General features: G+C 44.4%; 3 non-coding genes across 3 annotated transcripts; all 3 read left to right on the forward strand.

Moving 5' to 3' along the window:
• Positions 1–1,101: 1,101 nt before the first annotated feature.
• On the forward strand, positions 1,102–1,188 carry trnap-ugg (transfer RNA proline (anticodon UGG)). The gene is given in 2 exon segments: positions 1,102–1,137; positions 1,153–1,188. It is a non-coding gene; the product is annotated as a tRNA-Pro (tRNA).
• A 1,520-nt stretch (positions 1,189–2,708) lies between these two features.
• trnap-ugg (transfer RNA proline (anticodon UGG)) lies at positions 2,709–2,796 on the forward strand. The gene is given in 2 exon segments: positions 2,709–2,744; positions 2,761–2,796. It is a non-coding gene; the product is annotated as a tRNA-Pro (tRNA).
• Positions 2,797–4,298: 1,502 nt separating this feature from the next.
• On the forward strand, positions 4,299–4,386 carry trnap-ugg (transfer RNA proline (anticodon UGG)). The gene is given in 2 exon segments: positions 4,299–4,334; positions 4,351–4,386. It is a non-coding gene; the product is annotated as a tRNA-Pro (tRNA).
• The last annotated feature ends 13,952 nt before the right edge of the window (positions 4,387–18,338 follow it).

Raw genomic sequence — 18,338 nt, forward strand, 5'->3', positions numbered from 1 at the left:
GGCTGACACTCCAGGGCAGTACTGAGGTAGTGCTGCGCTTTCGGCAGTGCCGTCCTTCTAGTAAGATGTTAAACTGGGGCTTCAGATCCCATGAGAGAATACTGAAAAGAACGAGGATTTCTCGCGCATTATTTATCTCTCAACCAAAGACCCAAAAACAGAAAATCTCGTCTTTAAGTTTGATAAATATTTTTGAAATTCCAAAGGAGAAATTTATGTTCCTGTTCCCTAATCATTTGCCTCTGTTGCCGCTAGTCTTTTCATTCGGTGCCGATCTCAAAGGAAGGAAGAAGGAAGAGAGGGTTCTCAATCTCCGATTCACGATCTCATACTCCACTTTCATTCAAGGTGGGTTGAGAAATTTCTTGGAATATTTTAATTTTAACAAGATATGAGCCATGCAGGGGCACAGACCAGCAACACCAGTGCAATTTTCACGAAATTGTACTTCAAGTAATATTCAGTGAAATGCTTGGAAAGTGCATCAGCATCAAACGTGTAATACAGTAACGACGAGAATGGGATTCGAACCCACGCGTGCAGAGCACAATGGATTAGCAGTTCATCGCCTTAACCTCTCGGCCACCTCGTCTCACCAATATACTGCTTTCAGATATTCCATTTCTTGCTTTTTACATCTAATTAGAACTAACCTGAAAGAAATTCAACTTCACCGCTTATCCTGCCCGTGCACACACATCTACAATGTTGAAAATGTACAATCAGCTTAATGTAAGCAACAGGCCTTCCGTTACTTCAGATGAGGGACTGTCAAAAATGGCCGGTTTCACGCCAGATTCAGAATATAAAAAGTGTCGCCCAGATAATTAAAAGACCTTTGTAGGACTTGAACCTTCAATCTTCTGATAACTGAAGAATTTGCAACAGAAGTCAGATGCCTAATCCATTAGTCTATGCGGCCGCTGATGCCGCTGAATCTCTTTTTATGGGGCGAATTGTGAACAGGTTCAAGGAAACTGCTCGAAAAAAGAAGTGGATTGAGGAAAAGATAAAAATATTTCAACTGTATTAACAGGTCCTCTGTGAGCTGGATTCGCACCAGCGCAGTGAAACTCAATGCAAATGGGAAATGACATCGGCGGCTCGTTGGTCTAGGGGTATGATTCTCGCTTTGGGCATTTCACGATTAAATGCGAGAGGTCCCGGGTTCAAATCCCGGACGAGCCCTGGCACATTTTCTTAAACTCAACAACTCGGTCATCAAAGCTGAAATCGCTCTGCTTCTAAAAAAACGGCATGATCCGAGGTTGTGAGCTCTGCCATTTCAAACAGACACAGAATGATCCGGGGCTGTGAGCACTCGCGGTTTGAACAGACCCAGAATGATTCGCAACTGACCGCGACCCCGCCCATTATAGACAGGCCTGATTTTCAAAGCTTATGAAATCTGTGGCAACATTAATCGGGCTGTTTCTAAAACGATGCCCGGTTTAATCTTGGACACCAAGTTGAAAATTTACTCCATTATCATTTTTCCCATTATCTCCGTCATTTTACTCCAGCCAAATGAACTGAGTTTAGGTGTCAGCCGTGGCTCAGCGGCAGCATACTCAAGCCTCACTCCAGAGGCTTGAGTGCATAATCCAGGCTGACACTCCAGGGCAGTACTGAGGTAGTGCTGCGCTGTCGGCAGTGCCGTCCTTCTAGTAAGATGTTAAACTGGGGCTTCAGATCCCATGAGTGAATACTGAAAAGAACGAGGATTTCTCGCGCATTATTTATCTCTCAACCAAAGACCCAAAAACAGAAAATCTCGTCTTTAAGTTTGATAAATATTTTTGAAATTCCAAAGGAGAAATTTATGTTCCTGTTCCCTAATCATTTGCCTCTGTTGCCGCTAGTCTTTTCATTCGGTGCCAATCTCAAAGGAAGGAAGAAGGAATAGAGGGTTCTCAATCTCCGATTCACGATCTCATACTCCACTTTCATTCAAGGTGGGTTGAGAAATTTCTTGGAATATTTTAATTTTAACAGGATATGAGCAATGCAGGGGCACAGACCAGCAACACCAGTGCAATTTTCACGAAATTGTATTTCAAGTAATATTCAGTGAAATGCTTGGAAAGTGCATCAGCATCAAACGTGTAATACAGTAACGAAGAGAATGGGATTCGAACCCACGCGTGCAGAGCACAATGGATTAGCAGTCCATCGCCTTAACCTCTCGGCCACCTCGTCTCACCAATATACTGCTTTCAGATATTCCATTTCTTGCTTTTTACATCTAATTAGAACTACCCTGAAAGAAATTCAACTTCACCGCTTATCCTGCCCGTGCACACAGATCTACAATGTTGAAAATGTACAATCAGCTTAATGTAAGCAACAGGCCTTCCGTTACTTCAGATGAGGGACTGTCAAAAATGGCCGGTTTCACGCCAGATTCAGAATATAAAAAGTGTCGCCCAGATAATTAAAAGACCTTTGTAGGACTTGAACCTTCAATCTTCTGATAACTGAAGAATTTGCAACAGAAGTCAGATGCCTAATCCATTAGTCTATGCGGCCGCTGATGCCGCTGAATCTCTTTTTATGGGGCGAATTGTGAACAGGTTCAAGGAAACTGCTCGAAAAAAGAAGTGGATTGAGGAAAAGATAAAAATATTTCAACTGTATTAACAGGTCCTCTGTGAGCTGGATTCGCACCAGCGCAGTGAAACTCAATGCAAATGGGAAATGACATCGGCGGCTCGTTGGTCTAGGGGTATGATTCTCGCTTTGGGCATTTCACGATTAAAATGCGAGAGGTCCCGGGTTCAAATCCCGGACGAGCCCTGGCACATTTTCTTAAACTCAACAACTCGGTCATCAAAGCTGAAATCGCTCTGCTTCTAAAAAAACGGCATGATCCGAGGTTGTGAGCTCTGCCATTTCAAACAGACACAGAATGATCCGGGGCTGTGAGCACTCGCGGTTTAAACAGACCCAGAATGATTCGCAACTGACCGCGACCCCGCCCATTATAGACAGGCCTGCTTTTCAAAGCTTATGAAATCTGTGGCAACATTAATCGGGCTGTTTCTAAAACGATGCCCGGTTTAATCTTGGACACCAAGTTGAAAATTTACTCCATTATCATTTTTCCCATTATCTTCGTCATTTTACTCCAGTCAAATGAACTGAGTTTAGGTGTCAGCCGTGGCTCAGCGGCAGCATACTCAAGCCTCACTCCAGAGGCTTGAGTGCATAATCCAGGCTGACACTCCAGGGCAGTACTGAGGTAGTGCTGCGCTGTCGGCAGTGCCGTCCTTCTAGTAAGATGTTAAACTGGGGCTTCAGATCCCATGAGAGAATACTGAAAAGAACGAGGATTTCTCGCGCATTATTTATCTCTCAACCAAAGACCCAAAAACAGAAAATCTCGTCTTTAAGTTTGATAAATATTTTTGAAATTCCAAAGGAGAAATTTATGTTCCTGTTCCCTAATCATTTGCCTCTGTTGCCGCTAGTCTTTTCATTCGGTGCCAATCTCAAAGGAAGGAAGAAGGAAGAGAGGGTTCTCAATCTCCGATTCACGATCTCATACTCCACTTTCATTCAAGGTGGGTTGAGAAATTTCTTGGAATATTTTAATTTTAACAAGATATGAGCAATGCAGGGGCACAGACCAGTGCAATTTTCACGAAATTGTATTTCAAGTAAGATTCAGTGAAATGCTTGGAAAGTGCATCAGCATCAAACGTGTAATACAGTAACGACGAGAATGGGATTCGAACCCACGCGTGCAGAGCACAATAGATTAGCAGTCCATCGCCTTAACCTCTCGGCCACCTCGTCTCACCAATATACTGCTTTCAGATATTCCATTTCTTGCTTTTTACATCTAATTAGAACTACCCTGAAAGAAATTCAACTTCACCGCTTATCCTGCCCGTGCACACAGATCTACAATGTTGAAAATGTACAATCAGCTTAATGTAAGCAACAGGCCTTCCGTTACTTCAGATGAGGGACTGTCAAAAATGGCCGGTTTCACGCCAGATTCAGAATATAAAAAGTGTCGCCCAGATAATTAAAAGACCTTTGTAGGACTTGAACCTTCAATCTTCTGATAACTGAAGAATTTGCAACAGAAGTCAGATGCCTAATCCATTAGTCTATGCGGCCGCTGAATCTCTTTTTATGGGGCGAATAGTGAACAGGTTCAAGGAAACTGCTCGAAAAAAGAAGTGGATTGAGGAAAAGATAAAAATATTTCAACTGTATTAACAGGTCCTCTGTGAGCTGGATTCGCACCAGCGCAGTGAAACTCAATGCAAATGGGAAATGACATCGGCGGCTCGTTGGTCTAGGGGTATGATTCTCGCTTTGGGCATTTCACGATGAAAATGCGAGAGGTCCCGGGTTCAAATCCCGGACGAGCCCTGGCACATTTTCTTAAACTCAACAACTCGGTCATCAAAGCTGAAATCGCTCTGCTTCTAAAAAAACGGCATGATCCGAGGTTGTGAGCTCTGCCATTTCAAACAGACACAGAATGATCCGGGGCTGTGAGCACTCGCGGTTTGAACAGACCCAGAATGATTCGCAACTGACCGCGACCCCGCCCATTATAGACAGGCCTGATTTTCAAAGCTTATGAAATCTGTGGCAACATTAATCGGGCTGTTTCTAAAACGATGCCCGGTTTAATCTTGGACACCAAGTTGAAAATTTACTCCATTATCATTTTTCCCATTATCTCCGTCATTTTACTCCAGCCAAATGAACTGAGTTTAGGTGTCAGCCGTGGCTCAGCGGCAGCATACTCAAGCCTCACTCCAGAGGCTTGAGTGCATAATCCAGGCTGACACTCCAGGGCAGTACTGAGGTAGTGCTGCGCTGTCGGCAGTGCCGTCCTTCTAGTAAGATGTTAAACTGGGGCTTCAGATCCCATGAGTGAATACTGAAAAGAACGAGGATTTCTCGCGCATTATTTATCTCTCAACCAAAGACCCAAAAACAGAAAATCTCGTCTTTAAGTTTGATAAATATTTTTGAAATTCCAAAGGAGAAATTTATGTTCCTGTTCCCTAATCATTTGCCTCTGTTGCCGCTAGTCTTTTCATTCGGTGCCAATCTCAAAGGAAGGAAGAAGGAATAGAGGGTTCTCAATCTCCGATTCACGATCTCATACTCCACTTTCATTCAAGGTGGGTTGAGAAATTTCTTGGAATATTTTAATTTTAACAAGATATGAGCAATGGCAGGGGCACAGACCAGCAACACCAGTGCAATTTTCAGGAAATTGTATTTCAAGTAAGATTCAGTAAAATGCTTAGAAAGTGCATCAACATCAAACGTGTAATATAACAGCGACGAGGATTGGATTCTAGCCCACGCTTGTAAAGCACAATGGATTAGCAGTCCATCGCCTTAACCACTCGGCCACCTTTTCTCACCGATACACTGCTCTCAGACATTCCATTTCTTGCTTTTTGCATCTAAGTAGAACTACCCTGAAAGATATTCAACTTCAGGTGAGGGACTGTCAAAAATGGTCGGTTTAACGCCAGATTCAGAATATAAAAAGTGTCACCCAGATAACTAAACGACCGTGGTAGGACTCGAACCTTCAATCTTCTGATAACTAAAGCATTTGGAACGGAAGTCAAACGTCTTAGCCATTAATCTGTGCGTCCGCTGATGCCGGTGAAACTCTTTTTACGGGGCGAATTGTGAGCAGGTTCAAGGAAACTGCTCGAAAAAAGAAGTGGGTTGAGTAAAAGATAAAAATATTTCAACTGAATAAACAGGTCCTCTGTGAGCTGGATTCGCACATTTTGTTAAACTCAACAACTCGGTCATCAAAGCTGAAGTCGCTCTTCTTTAAAAAAAACCGGAATGATCCGGGACTGGTAGCTCTGCCGTTTTTAACAGACACAGAATGATCCGGGACTGTGAGTACTCCCGGTTCGAACAGACCCAGAATGATTCGCAACTGACCACGACCCCGCCCATTACAGACAGGCCTGATTTTCAATGCTTATGAAATCGATGGCAACATAAGTCGGGCTGCTTCTTTGCCGAGCGGCCGATTACGATGCCCGGTTTTTCCTGGACGCCAAGTTGAAGGTTTACTCCATTATAATTATTCCCTTTATCTCCGACATTTCACTCCAGCCAAATGAACTGAGTGTAGGTGTCAGCCCTCGCTCAGCGGTAGCAAACTCAAGCCCCTCTCCAGAGAATTGAGCACATAATCCAGGCTGACACTCCAGTGTAGTACTGAGGTAGTGCCATCTTTCTAGTAGGATGTTAAACCGGGGTCTCAGATCCCATGAGAGTATGCCGAAAAGAACGAGGATTTCTCGCCCATAATTTACCTCTCAACCAAAGAAACTAAAAGAGAAAATCTCGTCATTAACGTTGATAAATATTTTTGAAATTGCATTGCCTCCTAAAGGAGAAATTTATGTTTCTGCTCCCTAATCATTTGCCCCTGTTCCCGCATTCGGTTCCAATCTCAGAAGGAGGAACTGAGTTTCCATTTTGGTGGTGGGGCAGAAATTGAGCCCTCGGCTGAGTGCTTCAATTTCGTCTGGTTGAAGGGTGAGGTCGGATAGGTTGACGATGGACTTCCCTGTGGTTTCAACCGTGGTACCGGGGGTGGCTTGGTTGCTGCTGCTGGTGATCACCTTGTGATAAATGGCAGTTAGAAAGATTACCTGTAAACATCTGACATTATTCTCTGACTATATAAGCTGTGTCTTTATGCATCTCTCCACTTCACCTGACGAAGGAGCAGCGCTCTGAAAGCTTGTGACTTCAAATAAAGCTGTTGGACTATAACCTGGTGTTGTGTGACTTCTTACGTTTGTCCACCCCAGTCCAACTGCGGCATCTCCACACCATGATAAGATATAGATCACAGAGTTAACATCAAAGTCAGGCTCATTTTCCAATGAGGCAGGAAACCGCGAACAAGGAGGAAGGGAATGAAGGACAGAGGGAAGGAAGGGAGGAAGGAGGAATTAGCACTCGATTCGATCTTTGTTCCATTAGAGCTGGGTGATATATTAGTTTGAGAAAGTGGGGGAAATTTAACAAACAGGGAGAGGAAAGATTTTTATTTGGGGAAAGTAATTTTTTCAGGCCACGTATCTTCCAAACAGATTAACAGTCCTGCGAATATAACCACTCACCAACCTCGATCTAACATTATTATCCAAAAGGAGTCATCCAAAAATCCCTTTTATTTCAGTATTTCTGTTTGCAAACGGCAGAACCAATCTTGAATAAAATCCCCTTTACCGCACGTCCTGCCGAGCTCCCAGATTGACAATGTGGAAAATGCGGATTAGGCTTCTGTAAATAAACGGATTTACATATTTACCTCACAGTTTCGGCACTTCTGGGACTGAATTCCTGCTTTAAAGAATAATATTGCCGTTTTCTTGTGATGTACTGAACACAGGCTGATTTTCTGGCCGGTATTATTTGAAGACTTGTGGAATGTTTCCAGGCCGGGGGAACTGGTTCTATTAAAATGTTAGGGCGCTGCCCGGGATTGGAACCCGGGATCTTTTGCATTTAAAATTTTTGTAAATTCCCAAAACAAGAATCTCACCCCAGAACAAAGAGCCGCTAACCATGCACTGAGTGTTTAATCTCGGCAATGATAGTTTCACATGCATAAAGCAGTTATTTTACATCAGAGACAGTGTTAAATCTCATATATTGTTCAAATGCATCAATTTGTGAATATGACATTAAATGTGTTTAAATCCAGAGGGGGGATTTAAAGCAGATTCGGGGCCAATGGTTTCCAAGGTGATCACACTTGTGGCTCTCTTGCCTCTCTCTCCCCTTCCGCCCACACGCTGCCGGTTTTTAAACCTTGTTTTAAAACTGCTGCTCTGAGCCAGTGCTTTCCACAGTCTCACAACCCTGTTTACAAATACCGTTTCACTGCTTGACTTCTCTGTTTATTAGTTATGAATCACCTTGAGGTGCAATGGTGGCGTTTGTGACGTCAAATTAAAAGGCGGCCTTTTGCAAACACGTTGGGGTCAAAGTTTCTTTTTGCACAGAATTGAACCTGAATCTTTCACGTTGGAATATTCTATTTGCTGCATCACAATAAGCAACATCATGTTATAAATGTTGGCTCATTAGTTCCCCAGTGTAAGAGGAGGAATTGACTGATGCCCTCATTTATAGGTATTCATTCAGAATCAATTCACAGATTGACACTGAGATAAACAAAGCGAGAGATACAGACAGCATCGGGAGACATGGCAAATAGACAAGAGAGCTGGTGAAATACAAAAACGGCCTGAGACTCCAGAAGACAGTGACCGGTAGCTGATTAACATCAGTGAGTGGAGGCGAGACATGGTCTCGGGATTCGGTCACGTGGCTTAGCTGGTCATAGCGTCTGTCCAATAAACAGGAAATCCTGGGTTCGACTCCCAACGGGGCCTTTGTTTTATTTAGGACGCTCGTGTGAAAAAGCTAAAATCCTTTTAAATGCCACTGCGCCTGCACTAGTTCCCATCTGGATGAAGGCTCCAGTCGCTGCGGGGCCTGGGTCGAATTTCACCGCTGTCCTAATTTCTGGTGGTGCTGATTTTGGCCTTCACCAACAATCCATCTTTTTTCAGCAGTGCCGTGCATTACATTGTTGTGGTCAGAGTTGCAGTAGTTGATGTGTGGCGCCATGATCGTTTAGTTGGTTAGTACTCTGCGTTGTGGCCGCAGCAACTTCAGCTCGATTGCTAGACACGGCACAGATTTTTCTTCCTTCCTCAATCAATAGCCTCTCCTTTACTTTCCTCCTTCAATTTCATTGAAAGTTTCCTGCGGTATTACCTGCATCTAACATTCACTTTCACCAACTTACACTGCCAAGTGTGCTCTGCTGCCACCGCTGTTCCAGGGGGCACATGTTCCATTCGCCCCAACCTGAGTTGGTGCCTTGAAGCCAGTCGATACATTTAGACCCGCGGGACCGCTCGACAGTCAAGCTCTGCGAAAGCAGGGCCTGCCTTTGGATTCAACGCAGCCCGATTATACAAGAAAATTCCTAAGGAAATGAAGTGCACTGGGGAGGCTATCTGAAGAACTCGGGTTGTTTACCTGGTAGTCGGCGCTTTTCCCTAAACAGTTGAGGAGCATGAGCGACGGGAAGCATTACATAGCTGCGGATGAAGGGTGAAATATGCAATGTTTTCAAACTAGTTATCAAAAAGGATAATGGAAACTCAGGAGTTATGAAGGAGAGTAAGGGACGCTCCGGATGTAACAGACAGGGTAAGGGGGACTCTGAATATAACAGACAGTTTAAGGGACGCTCCGGAATCACCAGACAGGGTAAGGGACGCTGCAGTTGTACCAGACAGGCTAAGGGACGCTCCGGGTGTATCAGATATCTAAGCGACGCTCCGGATGTACCAGACAGTTTAAGGGACACTCCGGATTTACCAGAGAGGGTAACGGACTCTCCTGTTGTACCAGACAGGGTACGGGAGGCTCCGGATGTATCAGATATCTAAGCAACACTCCGGATGTACCAGACAGGGTAAGGTACGCCCCAGTAGTACCAGAGAGTTTAATGGACGTTCCGGATATATCAGATAGGTTAAGGGACGCTCCGGAAGTACCAGGCAGGGTAAGGGACACTCCGGAAGTAACAGACAGTGTAAGGGATGCTTAGGAGTTTCTAGAGCGGTTTAGGGATACTCAGGGCCTGTCAGACAGAATAAAGGACGCTCCAGAGGTATCCGAGAGGCTGATGGATGCAGAGTTATTACTTTCAAAACCTCAAATTTTCTAAGTATCAATAAAATGAAAAGTTTAATCCGAATCTAACAGATGTTCTGCCGTGTCCCACTTGGGGCAATGAGAAGGTAGAATGGGGCCGGACGGGACATTTGCAGCGCTCAAAAATAAATTCATAACTGACACAGATTCCCCCACCCAATACATTAATAAATAATACAGATACATCTAAATATATTTATAACGAACAGAGGTGCAAAACCATTTACATCTAACACAATATAAACTCACAAATACATTGGTATCTAATATCATCACACACCAATATACCTACAACCATCACAGGTGATTGTTTGCTCAAAAATACTTTAATTGATTGTCTTTAAAGCCATGATATTTCCATGGCAGCTTGCATTGTACTTCCACCAAAGACGCTGGAGATTGTTGGAGAATGATTTGTGTCCTGACCGATTATTTCTTAGGCGGATTAGAACAAGTTTTGGGCACAAGTCAAATATTAGAAGGCGACGTTAAAAAGGGGCTCACGCGGGACCTTGCGCAAATTTCCATCTACAATCCCCAAAGCGAGATTCATACCCGTAGACTTAAGTGTCACTCTGTCTAGAATACAGATCCAATCAACTGGTTATCAAACATAAATTCAAATGGATTTGTCATGTATTGTCCATTACATTTTGTCTGATTCAGGTAAACAGACGATTGGAGACAGCAGTTTTACATTCCCAATGCTCTGTCACGTGTGGCCGCAGTTCCATTCCCGTTCCAAGCCCTCTTTTGACTGTCGATGACTTGCCGGAATGTGTTTGGAGAAGTGTTAGAATCGCAGTACAGCCCTTCATACTGTCGCTTCCTCTAAATCTCCGTCCAGGATTTCCGTCAGTGGAAGGCTCATCAGCTTGAGCTACTGTTTAATTTGTTCTCGGCATTTACTGTGCTGATGCTTCAACTTGTTGCCCTACACGGCACCTTCAAATTTGTCGATTGCACCTCGAGGGCACTTTGCATACGTAAACCTGCAACAACTGCCGGAGAAAGAGATTCAATTTCATCGGTTCCAACAACAGTGGCCCAGAAATTCGGGTCTCCACGGGTGAGTATGCACGGGGCACTCACCTGTAAGCCCAATGGAAGTGCCGGTTTCCTGCATGCCCGGGAAACCGGCACTTCCGTTCCCCTGAACGAAGAGGTTCAGTGGTCGAACGCGTGCGCAGGAGCGGCTGCGCGTGCGCAGCGAAGTTACGCTTTTTTGCAGGTTTTCCCGGGAGGGGAAGCCTGCAGAAGTTAGATATTTAAAAAGCAGTCACAAGGCCTGCTTTTTACAAGGTAAGTGGTGAACTAATTAAAATTGAAACATATTTTCCACAGGTTTATTATTTTTTAAATACTTTAAAGCAAGGTAAGTTTATTTTTAGCTCCGTTAGATAATGAAATTATTTTTTTCAAAAATTTAAATTAGTGTATAAAATAGTTATTTCATGTAAATTATAGTTTATTTAAAAAATGTGAAGATTTTTCAAATTTATTTGATGATTTAGTGCTGTTTTGGGGCCATAGTATTTATAACTTTTGACAGGTCTTCCTGTCAATCTTATGAATGGAGCATTCCCTGCTCCCATTTGCTCCCCATGGCCCACGTGATCCCAGGGGATGCTTCGAACTAACTGCGCCCATGGGATACACAAGCACTGCGCGCCGGAAGCTGGAGCAGGCCCCGGATCGGAATTCCACGGGGGCCCACAGCTTCACGGCCGGCGTGCAAGGTAAGTGCAGGTCGGGGGCTTACACCCGCGGGAAGCCCCTGACCCGAATTTCTGGGCCAATGAGTCGATCGATATCAACCTCGACCATCCTCACCTACACGCTGCAGATGCAAATCTCTGCTCTCCTCTGCTTCAGTGATATCTTGTTTCGCAGCGATGGGCAGTTTATGCTCTCTGAGGCTGCAATCGCTGCTTTTCGCTGGCAGCGGGCGCTGGGTGAGAGCGGGGCCGGACAGGCGGCCTGAACTTCGCTGCTGTCGCGGCCTCAGTCACTCCGGCAGTTGGGGAACAGCAAACAAAATCATGGGATTGTGGCCGCGTCTGAAATGAGGCTCCAAACTGTTGCTATTAACAGAGGTAGCGCTGCAGGATCCTGCAATGATCTCTCACACTCTCGGTGTCTCTGTAAGGTTTGAGTGTGGACAGAACTGTATAGAGAAAAGGAGAATACCGCGCGGCTGTTAATATATTTTATTGATCTCTACCTGCAAGAAATGATTGAACCGGGGACCTGATGTACTTTAGACGGAAGTGATAACCGCTTCACTTCGGAAACCGTTGCTCTCTAAATAAGGAGAGAAACAGCTCAGAAGAGAACTGTCACCTATAAATGTTCTTATTCGTGCGACATTGGTTCCATTAACTTTTAGAACACTGTTTATTCTATTAAATACGCAAAGCTCATTAAACCGTGCAATAGTTTGTTGTAATCGCCATTAATGAAGTGATAACTTTCTGTTTCGGACTGACCGAAATACTCCGAGTCACAGGCAAATCTTTAAAAAGCTTTTTGTGTTTTGCATGTGATAAATTTTCATCGGTTCTCATTTTACCGACTGTATTTCAGAAGTTGGGTAAAAATGTTCTGTGCATATGGCGCCAGAAATCTGGTGCAGCCTTTGGTAAGTTCACAAGCTCGCGAATGCATGAGAGTAACTTCTGCTGCACGCTATCATATAACCCCAGCCAATGCTCCTCCAATAAACAACATTAACCAGGGCTCCTGCCCCCCGCACTATTAAACAACTGGAGATGTGCAAGTAAACGAGCACTTGTGCGACTCCAGTGGCGCAATCGGTCAGTATGAGGTACTTATATGACAGTGCAGGCTTGAGAAATGCCGAGGTTGTGAGTTCCAACCTCCCCTAAAACAGCCAATGCCTTTGCAGTGTGATATTTCGACCGAAGCAGAAGGTATAATTGGTGTTTTCTTCTAAATAGCTGTTACCTGTGGGCACTCAGGGCCATCGTGTTGCAAGAACAGATGAGAGTTTTAAAAGAGCCTTTACAGTATTACTTATTGAGAGGAGGGATGTTGGGTCCAGTTTTAACTGTTAAACCAGCAACTATCAGGCAAAGAATAATGTGCAGGAAATAGATTCGATTTCAAGGCAGTGACTAAGCCTTTGGCACAAACGAGAAGATGTGTAATCTCACATGCTTCCTACATTATTGAACACAAACAAGGAAGCACCTGAACACGTTGTTGGGAATTACGTACAGACAATCATATCCACAATTATAGAAACAGGTCCACTGACCACAACCTGACTCAACACACTGAAACTGACCCACTGACCACAACCTGACCGAACACAACGAAACTGATCCATTGAACAAAACCTTACTGATCGCACAGAAATTGGCACACTGACCAAATCCTGACCGAGCACACAAAGATATAGAATAATATAACCGCCGAACTTCAACACTGCAGGAGTGAGATCTTCCATAAAGGATGTTCAATTACTATTGCCCTGATGGACAGTATCACACATATTCTTGTCGTCAAACTTCCAACAAAATATCAGCTAAATTTCGGAGCAGGACCGAGGGGCTTCGTTATCTGGAGAGCACATGCGGGTCTCGGTGGCTCTCAACAACAATAACAACAACAACTTGTATCTTTACAGCGCCTTTGACGTAGTTAAATGTCCCAAGGCGCTGCACAGGAGTATTTTGAGTCAAAACATTTGACACCGATCCACATAAGGGTAAATTAGTTCACATGCGCCAAAGAATGCACAAAGCGATAGGTTTTAAGGATCGTCTTCAAGTGGGAAAGAGAGGTACCGAGGTGAACAGGTTCAGACAGGGAATTCCATCACTTAGGGCCTAGGCAACAGAAGACACGGCCACTAAAGGCAGAGCGATTATGATCAGGGATACTCAAGAGGGCAGAATTAGAGGAACGCAGATATTGCGGGGGTTTATGGGGCTGGAGGTGATTACAGAGATAGGAAGAGGCGATGTCATGGTGGGATTTGAAAACGAGGATGAGACTTTTGAAATCGAGGCGCTGTTTTACCGGGAGCCAATGTAGGTCAGCGAGCAAAGGGTTGATGGGCGAACGGGACTTGGTGCGAATTAGAACACGGACAGCCGAGTTTTGGATGTCCTCAGGTGTCATAGGGTGGAATGTGGGAGGCCGGCCAGGAGTGCATTGACATAGACATGTCTAGAGGTAACAAAGTCATGGATGAGGGTTTCATGCAGTAGATGAGCCGAGGCAAGGGCGGAGACGGGCAATGTTACGGAGGTGGAAGTAGGCAGTCGCTGTTATGCAGCGGATATGTGGTCGGCAGCTCATTTCAGGGTCAAGTATGACACAAAGGTTGCGAAAAGTGTGGTTCAGCCTCAAAAAATGTTAGGGAGAGGCATGGAATTAGTGTAAAGGAACAGAGTTCGCGGTGGGGATGAAATCAAAGGCTTCATTCTTCGCTGCTGGAAATTCATCGAGAGCAAGTCCCAGATAATGTTTCACGCCCGGGATTGAACGAGGGACATTTCTCGTGTGTGGTGAACGTGATAACCACTACACCACGGAAAGCCCTGCCCGGTTTAATAACCGCAAGTCAGAGGATGTGTTCAGGGAAAAGGTGAATCGCTGAGTCGCCTCTTTCTGCACTGACAGAGATTGTGTTACTTCTCCATTAAACACCATCACTTGTGTCCCACACTGAAAATCTCAATCCTTCTCCTCCGACCCCTTTCACAAACATTTCACTGATCAAAACTACACAAGTCACACAGGGAAACAGTCCTCATTAAACTGCCGAGGGACTTGCGAGTACAAACTGACCAAACCTGCGTCCGACCATCAAAGGCGGTGTGTCGAGGGTGTGGGTGTATTGACATCCTGAGAGACAGCGACAGCCCCGTGACACAGAGCGATGGCAGCAACTCACAAATGTGGCCATTCAGGCCCATAAATAGGCTGACCCTGATTCACAGTAGTTAGTCAGTCAGGCGGGTCGGAAGGTCTGCACTCAGCAATTGAAGGGCTGGGGAATAAGACAGACTCTCAATCAGACGGATAAAGCGGGAGACAAAGTGAGAGACAGAGACTGGAGCTGGCTGTGAGTCAACCCCGCAGAGAAGCAGGTTGTATCCTTTCGCTTTTTACCCTGATTTGTCAGTAATAATTTAAAATCATTTCTGGTCCGGTCCCTTCCTTTAATCCAATGCAGCGGCAGTGACAATAACATTGTGGATTTATCGGGTACAGCCGAATCCAAGTCGGATCCCCAGCACCGAGGAGAAATTCCCTATTTCCCGGTCAGTTTGTATCAAGCAGCAGTTAACAGCAAAAAGTGTTATTAATAGGAGTAGTGGGACTGAGAATGACTTATACAGTCGGCACCCTGTGAAGCAGAGCTCCGAGTATCTGTTTAAATAAAGTACTGAACAGATCGAGTGGGAGAGTTACCTGGACTCTGTGTATCACGAGGTAGTCACACCAATTAGATTAATTAATTCAGATGTAGTCCGTGGCCAGGGTCAGGATGGTGTGACTAGAATTGAGGCAGGTACGGGGATCCAGGAGTTAGTGTTGGAGGAGCCGCAGCCCTTGCACTTGTCCAACAGGTTCGAGGCTCTTACTCCCTGTGGGGACAGGAGCAGGGACTGCAGGGAGGATGAGCAACCTGGCCACAGTACCGTGGAGCAGGGGGCCATTCAAGTTGGGGTAGTTAAAAGAAATGTTGTAGTGGTAGGGGATAGTAACATTAGGGGGATAGATAGAGTACTTTGCAGCCGAGAGCAAGAGTCCCGAAGGCTGTGTTGCATGCCCGGTGCCAGTGTTAAGGACATCTCCTCTGGACTGGAGAGAAACTTGGAGTGGGAGGGGGAGGATCCAGTTGTCGTGGCCCATTTTGGTACCAACGACATTGATAGGACAAGGAAGGAGGTACTGCTGCGGGAGTTTGAGCAGCTAGGGGCCAAATTAAAAAGCAGAACCACAAGGGTAATAATCTCTGGATTATTACCTGAGCCACGAGCGAATTTGGCTAGGACAAATAAAATTAGAGAGTTAAATGCATGGCTCAAAGACTGGAGTCGGAGAAATGGGTTTTGCTTCCTGGGACACTGGCACCAGTACTGGGGCAGGAGGGAGCTGTTCCGTTGGGACGGGCTACACTCGGCCAGTGCTGGGACTAGAGTCCTGGCGGAACATATAACTAGGGCTGTAGAGAGGGCTTTAAACTAACTAGTGGGGGGGGGGGGGAGGTTCCTAGAGAGCAAATAATAAAAATGACAACAGAGAAGGTCATAGACTTAGGTAGCAGTGGGGAAATTAAAAACCAGAGCGTGTCAGGAAGGGGCAGAAGGTATGGAGTAAAAGGTAAAGTAATAAAAAGGGCAAAAGCAGGAACTAAGTGTCACAAAACATCTTTGAAAGTTCTCTATCTGAATGCACGTAGCATTCGTAACAAAATAGATGAGTTAATGGCACAAATAACTACATATGGGTATGATCTTGTGGCCATTGCAGAAACATGGCTGCAGGGTGACAATGCCTGGGAATTAAACATACCAGGTTATTTAACGATCAGGAAGGACAGGCAGGAAGGAAGGGGAGGTGGGGTGGCTATGTTAATAAAGGAAGTAATCACTGTAATACAGAGAAATGATATTGGGTCAAAAGATCAGGATAATGAAACAGTTTGGGTGGAGGTAAGGAATAATAAGGGGAAAAAAACACTAGTGGGCGTAGTCTATAGGCCTCTGAACAGTGGCAACTCTGTTGGACGGAGTATCAATCAGGAAATAGTTGAGGCTTGTAATAAGGGAACATCTATAATTATGGGGCATTTTAAATATCATATTAATTGGACAAATCAAATTGGGCAGGGCAGCCTTGAGGATGAGTTCATTGAGTTTATTAGGGATGGGTTTCTTGAGCAGTATGGAACTGAACCGACCAGGGGGCAAGCAACCTCAGATCTGGCCCTGTGTAACGAGATGGGATTAATTAAAAATGTCCTAGTAAAGGATCCCCTTGGAATGAGTGACCATAACATGGTTGAATTCCATATTCAATTAGAGGGTGAGAAGGTTGGATCTCAAACAAGCGTGCTAAGCTTGAATAAAGGAGACTATGAAGGTATGAGAGCGGAATTGAGTAGAGTGGATTGGGACAATAGATTAAAGGGTAAGACGATACATGATCAGTGGTGTACATTTAAGGAGTTATTTTACAACTTCCAAAAAATATATATTCCACTGAGAAGAAAAGGGTGTAAAAGAAAAGACAGCCATCCGTGGCTAAGTAAAGAAATTAAGGATATTATTCGACTAAAAACAAGGGCATATAAGGTAGCCAAATCTAGTGGGAGGATAGAGGGTTGGGAAAACTTTAAAAGACAGCAAAAAATAACAAAAAGATTGATTAAGAAAGGGAAGATGGATTATGAAAGTAAATTAGCAAAAAATATAAAAACAGATAGTAAGAGTTTTTATAGTTATATAAAAAGAAAAAGGGTGGCTAAAGTAAATGTTGGTCCCTTAGAGGATGAGACCGGGAAATTAATGGTGGGAAATATGGAGATGGCAAAAACACTGAATGAATATTTTACATCAGTCTTTACAGTAAAAGCCACTAAGAATATCCCAACACTGGACAAACAGGGGGCTAAAGGGGGGGAGTAGCTAACACGATCAAAATCACTAAGGAAGTGGTACTCGGTAAAATAATGGGAATCAAGGTGGATGAATCACCTGGACCTGATGGCTTACATCCTAGGGTCTTGAGGGAAGTGGCGGTAGGGATTGTGGATGCATTGGTAATAACTTTCCAAAACTCCCTGGACTCAGCAAAGATCCCGGCAGACTGGAAAACTGCTAATGTAACACCCATATTTAAAAAGGGCAGTAGACAGAAGGCTGGAAACTATAGACCGGTTAGCCTAACATCTGTGGTAGGTAAAAGTTTGGAGTCCATTATTAAGGAGACAGTAACAGGACATTTGGATAATCATAATTTAATAGGACAAAGTCAGCATGGTTTTATGAAGGTGAAGTCATGTTTGACAAATTTGCTGGAGTTCTTTGAGGAAGTAACGTATAGGGTGGATAAAGGGGAACCAGTGGACGTAGTATATTTAGACTTCCAAAAGGCATTTGACAAGGTGCCACACAAAAGATTATTGTTTAAGATAAAATATCACCGGATTGGGGGTAATATTCTGGCATGGATAGAGGGTTGGCTATCTAACAGAAGGCAGAGAGTTGGGATAAATGGTTCATTCTCAGACTGGCAAACAATAACTAGTGGTGTTCCACAGGGGTCAGTGCTGGGTCCCCAACTCTTTACAATCTATATTAACGATTTGGAGGAGGGGACCGAGTGTAACATATCAAAGTTTTCAGATGATACTAAGATGGCAGGGAAAGTAGTGAGTGAGAAGGACATAAAAAACTTGCAAGGGGACATCGACAGGCTAAGTAAGTGGGCAGAGATTTGGCAGATGGAATACAATACTGGAAAGTGTCAGGTTATGCACTTTGGCAGGAAAAATCGCAGAGCAAGTTATTATCTTAATGGCAAGAAAC

The sequence above is a fragment of the Somniosus microcephalus genome, unplaced genomic scaffold, assembly GCF_052327205.1.
Source record: "Somniosus microcephalus isolate GS21.2 unplaced genomic scaffold, FLI_Smic_1.0 unresolved_chr1, whole genome shotgun sequence".
Taxonomy (NCBI): Eukaryota; Metazoa; Chordata; class Chondrichthyes; order Squaliformes; family Somniosidae; genus Somniosus; species Somniosus microcephalus.